Raw genomic sequence first — 8,561 nt, 5'->3', positions numbered from 1 at the left:
TTCTCTCCAGTATGAATTTTTTTTTTAAAGGTGTATTTTGGGGGCACTGGGTGGCTCAGTTGGTTAAGTGTCCAGCTGTAGCTCAGGTCATGATTTCCCAGTCCATGAGTTCAAGCCCTGCATCGGGTCCTGTGCTAACAGCTCAGAGCCTGGAGCCTGCTTTGGATTCTGTGTCTCCCTCTCTCTCTGCCCCTCCCCTGCTCACATCGGTCTCTCTCTCTCAAAAATAAATACACATTAAAAAAACTAACATTAGGGGCGCCTGGGTGGCGCAGTCGGTTAAGCGTCCGACTTCAGCCAGGTCACGATCTCGCGGTCCGTGAGTTCGAGCCCCGCGTCAGGCTCCGGGCTGATGGCTCGGAGCCTGGAGCCTGTTTCCGATTCTGTGTCTCCCTCTCTCTCTGCCCCTCCCCCGTTCATGCTCTGTCTCTCTCTGTCCCAAAAATAAATAAAAAACGTTGAAAAAAAAATTAAAAAAGAAAAAAACTAACATTAAAAAAATTTTTTAGGGGCGCCTGGGTGGCTCAGTCGGTCAAGTGTCTGACTTCGGCTCAGGTCATGATCTCACGGTTCAGGAGTTTGAGCCCCGCGTCAGGCTCTGTGCTGACGGCTCAGAGCCTGGAGCCTGCTTCCGATTCTGTGTCTCCCTCTCTTTCTGCCCCTCCCATGCTCATGCTCTGTCTGTCTGTCTGTCTCTCTCAAAAATAAATAAACATTAAAAAAAATTTTTTTAATTTTATTTAAAATTTTTTAATAATAAAAAAAATAATGTCTATTTTTAAAAGAGAGAGAGAGGCAGACAGAAGGAGACAGAAGACCCGAAGCAGGATCTGCGCTGACAGCACACAGCCCAATGTGGGGCTTGAACTCAGCAACTGTGAGATCATGACCTGAGTTCAATCATTGAACCACCCAGTTGCCCCCAATATGAATTATTTGATATAAAATAAGTTGTGATTTCTGACTGAAGGCTTTCCCATATTCATTACAACCACAAGGTTTTTCTACTGAATGAATTCTCTGATGCTGAAAATGACTAAAGTATTTCCTACATTCTCCACACTTAAATGGCTTCTCTCCAGGGTGAGATCTCTGGCATTATGTTGTGAGTTAAGACTGAAAGCTTTTCCATATCCATTACACCCTTAAAGTTTCCTTTCACTATGAATTAGATGATGTTGAATGAAGCATGAGCTACAAAGGTCTCAAATATATATTGCATTTACATGGCTTTTCTCCAGTATGAATGTTTTTGCGTCCTGCAAGATTTGAACTTCAACTAAAATCTTTCCCACATTCAGGGCACCTGTGGGACTTTCTTCTAGTAGGAATTTGTTGATGTAGAATAAAATCTGAACTGTATTTATTTTTTTTTTAATTTTTTTTTCAACGTTTTTTATTTATTTTTGGGACAGAGAGAGACAGAGCATGAACGGGGGAGGGGCAGAGAGAGAGGGAGACACAGAACCGGAAACAGGCTCCAGGCTCCGAGCCATCAGCCCAGAGCCCGACGTGGGGCTCGAACTCACGGACCGCGAGATCGTGACCTGGCTGAAGTCGGACGCTTAACCGACTGAGCCACCCAGGCGCCCCTGAACTGTATTTAAAGCTTTAGCCACACTCATCGCGGGCTTCTTTTTACTTTGTATCTTTGCTTGTGCTACTTCTGCCCCCTCCTGCCATCGTCCTACCTGTACTTCAAGGCCTGGTTCCAGTTCTTCCTCTTCAAGCCTTCCTGACTATAGCCATACTTCCACCGCGCTATGGTGGAGGTACCTGTGGTACACCCAACAGGACAAATGGAGGGGAGTGAGCAAGGCCTCCAAGGAAGTGCCTCTTTGTGACAACACCTCCTGCTTCTCCCTTTCCCTATGAGGAACCTGGAATTGAGGGCAAGACCCAGAGATACCCCCTCCCTTTTTGACAAGTGGAAGACAACAGCTTACTCCTTCCACCCAGGGCTGGGCATGTGGAGCCCTGAAGCATGTGTGGGCCTGCTTGCTCTTATCCACACTTCTGGGCTTGGCAAGATGAGGCCTCTGAAGACAGGTGCACTTGGTCAGTCTGTGCCTCTGCCTGGTGGTGAAGGAGGGCTGGCCAGATGCATTTCACATTTAGGTTTCCCCGCAAAGGCTTTCCTCCTCTCTCCTAGGATTGGGCCTAAAGGGGGAAATCTAATCTGAAACTATTTTTTTCTCTCATTAAACTTTGTTTGAATGGGTCTCAAAATTTTGTGACAGAGTTTTGGTCAAGTTTTTTTTCCATTAAAAAGTACTGAAAACACCAAATGGTCCACAAAACATTCTCCTTTCCTTCTGAAGACTATGGTGCATTGTTATTATGAACCAGTCTATTACTATTAAATTTAAATGGCCAATTGAGGCAGTTCTGAGACCATTCTTCCACCACTGGTTAAGAGTGGGGTTGCAGTGGGGAACCCGGGTGGCTCAGTTGGTTAAGTGTCCGATTCTTGATATCAGCTCAGGTTGTGATCTCATGGTTGTGGGATCAAGCCCTGCATCAGTCTCTGCACCGACAGCACGGAGTCTGCTTGGGATTCTCTCTCTCCTGCTCTCTGCTCCTCCCCTGCTTGCTCGTGCATGTGCACGCCCCCTCTCTCTCTCTTTCAAAATGAATAAAAACTGTATTTAAAAAAATTTTTTTAACGTTTATTTATTTTTGAGACAGAGAGAGACAGAGCATGAACAGGGGAGGGTCAGAGAGAGGGAGACACAGAATCTGAAACAGGCTCCAGGCTCTGAGCTGTCAGCCCAGAGCCTGACGCGGGGCTTGAACTCACGAACCGTGAGATCGTGACCTGAGCCAAAGTTGGACACTTAACCGACTGAGCCACCCAGGCGCCCCTCAAAATAAATAAAAACTTTAAAAAGGGGGATGGGGTAGCAGATATCGGGGACAATATTTATCTAGTCTATTATGCTTTCTGAGAAGACTGAGTGACCTGGCCAGCGCCAGCAGCCTTGTCCACTGCTTTGATGACACCCAAAGCAGCTGTCTGCTTCATGTCAAGAATGGCAAAACAACTTGGAGGAAGATGGTCACAGAAGTTCTCAATACACATGGGCTTGCCGGAGCCATATCAATGGCAGCATCACCAGATCTCAAGAATTTGGGGTCATCTTCCAGCTTTCTCCCCAGAATGGTGATCAGTCTTCTTCAGCTCAGCAGACCTGCAAGCAATGAGCTATGTGACAACCCCACACAAGCGCATAGCCAGCACTGATTTGGCCTAGATACTTCAAAATTATCGCCTGAGCCGTGAAGCTGGGGGATTCCGTTGATGGAGCAGTTTTGTTGTCACCATCCGCATTGCCGTGATGAACACCTTTGACAGACATATTTTTGACACAAAAGCCCACGCTGTCCCCAGAAAGAGCTTCACGCAAAGGCTCATGGTGCAACTCCACAGACTTGAGTCCGCAGACTTGACTTCATTTGTAATATTGATTTGGTGATGAGGAAGACGCTGCCCCCTGGAACTGACATTCTAATGAGGAGACTGACAATAAACGAATAAATATATGACAGCAGACCAGGTAGTGACAGAGATTGCCTTTGAAAACTGGAATGTTCTCCCAAACCAAAATGCAAATGCCGCAAAGGCAAGGACAAGGACTTTGCTTTGCTTGCTCTTACCCTCAGCATCTAGAAGAATGCACACAGGTGGCACACAAAAAGCACTTGTTGCATGAATGAATGAAAGGATGGAAGGAATGTTCCAAATGTAAACACAATGAAAAGTTCTGTTTATACAGCTGACCCTGAACACACAGGGGTTGGGGCACCAGCTCCCCATGCAGTCGAAAATCTGCATATAACTTTTGACACCCTAAAAACTTACCTACGAATAGTCTGCTGTTAACTGTAAGCCTTACCTATAGCATAAACAGTCAACGAACACATATTTTGTATGTTATATTATTATAAACTGTACTCTTACAATGAAATAAGCTAGAGAAAATAAAATGTCATTAAGAAAATCATAAGGTTACACTATTGGGACTACATCAGAATAAAAAGCTTTTGCACAGTGAAGGCAACCATCAGCAAAACAAAAAGGCAACCTACTGAATGGAAGAAGATATTTGCAAATGATATATCTGGTAAAGGGATTACTATTCAAACTATATCTTAAAAACTTATAGAGTTCCACACCAAAAAGCCCAGATGATCCCATTAAAAAAATGGGCAGAGGCCTGAACAATTTTTCATGGAAGACTGTATGACATGAAAAGATGCTTGACATCATTAATCATCAGGGAAATGCAAATCAAAATGGCAATGAGATACCACCCTACACCTGTCAGAATGGTTAAAATGGGGGCGCCTGGGTGGCGCAGTCGGTTAAGCGTCCGACTTCAGCCAGGTCACGATCTCGCGGTCCGTGAGTTCGAGCCCCGCGTCAGGCTCTGGGCTGATGGCTCAGAGCCTGGAGCCTGTTTCCGATTCTGTGTCTCCCTCTCTCTCTGCCCCTCCCCCGTTCATGCTCTGTCTCTCTCTGTCCCAAAAATAAATAAAAAACGTTGAAAAAAAAAAAAAGAATGGTTAAAATGTAAAACACAAGTGGGGCACCTGGGTGACTCAGTTGGTTAAGCCTCTGACTCTTGGTTTCAGCTCAGGTCATGATCTCGCTGCTGTGAGATCGAGAACCGCATCAGTTTCTGCACTGACAGCGTGGAGCCTGCTTGGGATTCTGTCTCTGTCTCTGTCTTTGTCTCTGTCTTTCTCTCTCTGCCCCTCCCCCCAGTCACTATCTCTCTCAAAAAAATGAATAAACTTAAAGCAAAAGAAAAACACAAGAAATAACAAGTGTTGGGGAGGATGTAGAAAAAAAGGAACCCTCATGTGCTGTTGGTGAGAATGTAAATTGGTGCAGCCACTGTGGAAAGCAGTATGGAAGTTCCTCAAAAAATTAAAAATAGAATTGCCATATGATCCAGTCATTTCGCTACTGAGTATTTACCTAAAGAAAATAAAAACACTAGTTTGAAAAGATATATTCACCCCATGCTTATCGCAGAATTATTTACAGTGCAAAGATATGGAAGGAACTCAAGTACCCACCAACAGATGAGTGGATAAAGAAGATGTGGTGTATTTACACAGTGGAATATCAGCCATAGCAGAGGATGAGATCTTGCCATTTGCAATAACATGGATGGACCTAGAGGGTATAATGCTAAGTGAAACATCAATTATAGAAAGACAAAGACCCTATATTTTCACTTCTATGTGGAATTTAAGAAACAAAAAAAAAAAAGAGCAAACAAAGGAAAATAAGACAAAAAACAGACTCAAATACAGAGAACAAACTGGTGGTTGGCAGAGGGGAGTTGTGGCGAGGACGGGTGAAGTAGACAAAGGGCATCGAGAGTACACTTATCACCATGAGTACTGGGTAATGTGTGGAATTGTCAGATCATTATGTTGTACACCCAAAAATAATATAATACTGTCTGTTAATCTTAAAAAGAAAAAAGCAAAAAAAGAGAAAATAATAAGGAAGAGAGAATAAATTTACAGTACTGTATTGATATTCTGTTTACATTGTCCACTAACAAGATGAATCGTCTGTCAGTACCTACGTCAATACGTCTTATATGATATAAAACACTGTAAATATTATAGGTGTTACTAACACTAGACATCAAAAAAGAAAAGATAATGTGAAAAAGAAATTCATATTTACTGACAAGTATAACAATCCATGCATTGATACGGGCAGTAATGGGATTGCTTTATGGTAGCTTAGTGTAATTAATATTATTGCTACACAGTAGCCTACCCTATGTACTAATAAATGAATTGCTATAAAATTTGTATGGCATAGAGTATTACAGTCCTGTTCATAATATAGCATTAGAAACTGCTACTTAAAAAAAGCACGCTTACCTGTGATAGGCTGATACACATTTTCTCCAATTAGGAGAGAGAGAGACATATTGTACAGTAATGTAATTCTTTGAAAGCAATGTTATAAAATAGTAAGAAAACTAACGCATGAATTTTGTATTGAACATCACTCACGTTATGCCTTTGTTATGCCCAGTTATGCCTAGTTGATGGTGATGACACAAAATATCTCATGAAGTTCTTGCCATATGGTTACTAGATTTCCACACAAGGACACACACACAAGAGGCAAGTTTGTTAATCGGACTGCTTGATGGTTATTTACTATTCATTGAGTGGAAGCGGACCCTCATACAGTTCTCCATCTTCCTTGACTTCACACTGAGTGGTCCGAGAAGGAGGGGAAATGGAGGGGAGGGAGGCACACTCAGTGTAACCCTGCAGAAATACATCATCATTTCTATCTTGACTTTTTGGCTTTTTCATTTCTCTAGAAATGTTTCAGGGGTGCCTGGGTGGCTTAATTGGTTAAGCATCCGTCTTTGGCTCAGGTCACGATTGTACGATTGGGAAGTTTGAGCCCCGAGTCAGGCTCTGCGCTGACAATGTGGAGCCTGCTTGGGATTCTCTCTCGTCCCTCCCTGTCTCTCTGCCCCTATCCCCACTTTGCGCCCCCCCATCTCAAAGTTAATAAAATTTAAATTATTAAAATGTATTGTATAGGTGCTCATCCTTCCTCCACTGTTTAAATTCGGTGCCCATATCACAGAAGGGTCAGTGCTGTAAAAGAAGTCACAAGCAGTCTTGAGCAATCACAATCTCTCTGCCAGATCGCCTAATGTCCACTTGCTCTCTGTGCTGCTTCTTGTACATCTTCTTCCTCATCGTCTGGCACTGGGTTGGAAACACTCACCTTCATCAAGTTGTCCTCTGTTAGTCCCTTTGGTCTGGTGTCTGTTAGCTCTCGAATTTCTGCAAGACCCACATTTTGAAGCCCTTCACCCCTCACCTTTTTTGCTATGTCCACAATCTCGTAATTTCCTTGATTGGCTCTGTTGTAAATCCTGTGAAGTCACGCATAGCCCCTGGACAGTTTTCTCCACAAAAATTCGTTGTTTCAGGTTTGATGGCTTTCACAACCCTTTCTATAACAATAATGGCATCTTCAATGGTGTAGTCCTTCCAGGTTTTCATGTTGTGAGTTCATACTGGGGTTCTCTTCCTTAGCATTGACATACCTTTCCATAGAGTGCCATGAATAATGAGCCTTAAAGGTCCTCATGGCCCCCTGACCTAGACAGAGGTAGAGACACTGTTTGAGGGCGAGTAGACCACTCCAATGCCTTCAGGACTGAACTCGTGGAGATCTGGGTGGACAGGTGCATGGTCCAATATGAAAAGAACTTTAAAAGGCAACGTACTTCCCTTACTGGCAAGGTGCTCCCTGACTTCATGGACAAAACACTGATGGAGCCAATCCAGGGAACGGGTTCTCATCCAGGCCTTCTTGTACAACCGAAAGACTGGCAGCTGGTGATTATTATTTCCCCTCAAAGCTCGGGAGTCAGCAGCTTTATAGATAAGGACAGCCCCAATCATAAATGAGACTGAATTTGCACAAAACGGTAGAGTTAGCCTCTCCCTTTCTGCCTTAAGGCCTTGCGCTCACTTCCCTTCCTTACTAATAAATGTTCTTTGTGGCATTTTTACCCCATGATAAGGTACTTTCATCTGCATGAAAAACCTGTTCAGGCAGATGTCTTTTCTCAATGATTTTTTTTTAATGTTTATTCATTTTTGAGAGCAAGAGGACAGAGTGCATGAGGGGCAGAGAGAGGGAGACACAGAATCTGAAGCAGGCTGCAGGTTCTGAGCCGTCAGCACAGAGCCCGATGCAGGGCTCAAACTCACAGACTGTGAGATCATGACCTGAGCCAAAGTGGGACGCTCAACCAACTGAGCCACCCAGGCGCTCCGTCCTTTCTCAATGATTTTCTTAATGGCATCTAGGCACTCACCTGCTGCCTGTTGGTCAGCTGAAGCTGCGTCTCTTGACATTTTTTAAGCCAAACCTCTTTCAACAATTGTCAAATCATCCTTTGCTGGCATTGAATTCTCCAGCTTTAGATCTTTCAACTTCCTTTTATATTAAGTTGTCCCAGAACGACGTGGCTTTTTTCTCAAATCATATCGGGGTCTACGGGTATGCCTTATAGCAATTCTGCACCCACACAAAAGCTGCATTTTCAGTATGAGATAAAAAGGTATTTTACAATAATTGTGAGGTTTTCAGTCCTCCTGGCAGAGTTGCAGCAACAGCTCCATGAATTTTCTTCACTCTATTTTTAGTTTTTTTAAGTTTATTTATTTTAAGAGAAAGAGAGGGAAGGAGGGAGGGCCAGAGAGAGACAGAAGGAGAATCCCAGGTAGGCTCCCCAGAGCCCGACACAGAGCCCGACATGGGGCTTGAACCCACAAACCATGAGATCGTGACCTGAGCTGAAATCAAGAGTCAGACACTTTACCCACCAAGCCACCCAGGCACCCCTCCCTCTCTCCTTTTTTTTTTTTTTTTTTTTTAACGTAAACTCCATGTCCAATGTGGGGCTTGAACTCACAACCCTGAGACCAAGAGTCGCCTGCTCTACTGACTGAGCCAGCCAGGTGTCCCTTTTCCTCTTTTTATA

The sequence above is a fragment of the Neofelis nebulosa genome, chromosome 14, assembly GCF_028018385.1.
Source record: "Neofelis nebulosa isolate mNeoNeb1 chromosome 14, mNeoNeb1.pri, whole genome shotgun sequence".
Lineage (NCBI taxonomy): Eukaryota > Metazoa > Chordata > Mammalia > Carnivora > Felidae > Neofelis > Neofelis nebulosa.
This window is presented reverse-complemented; position numbering follows the sequence as displayed.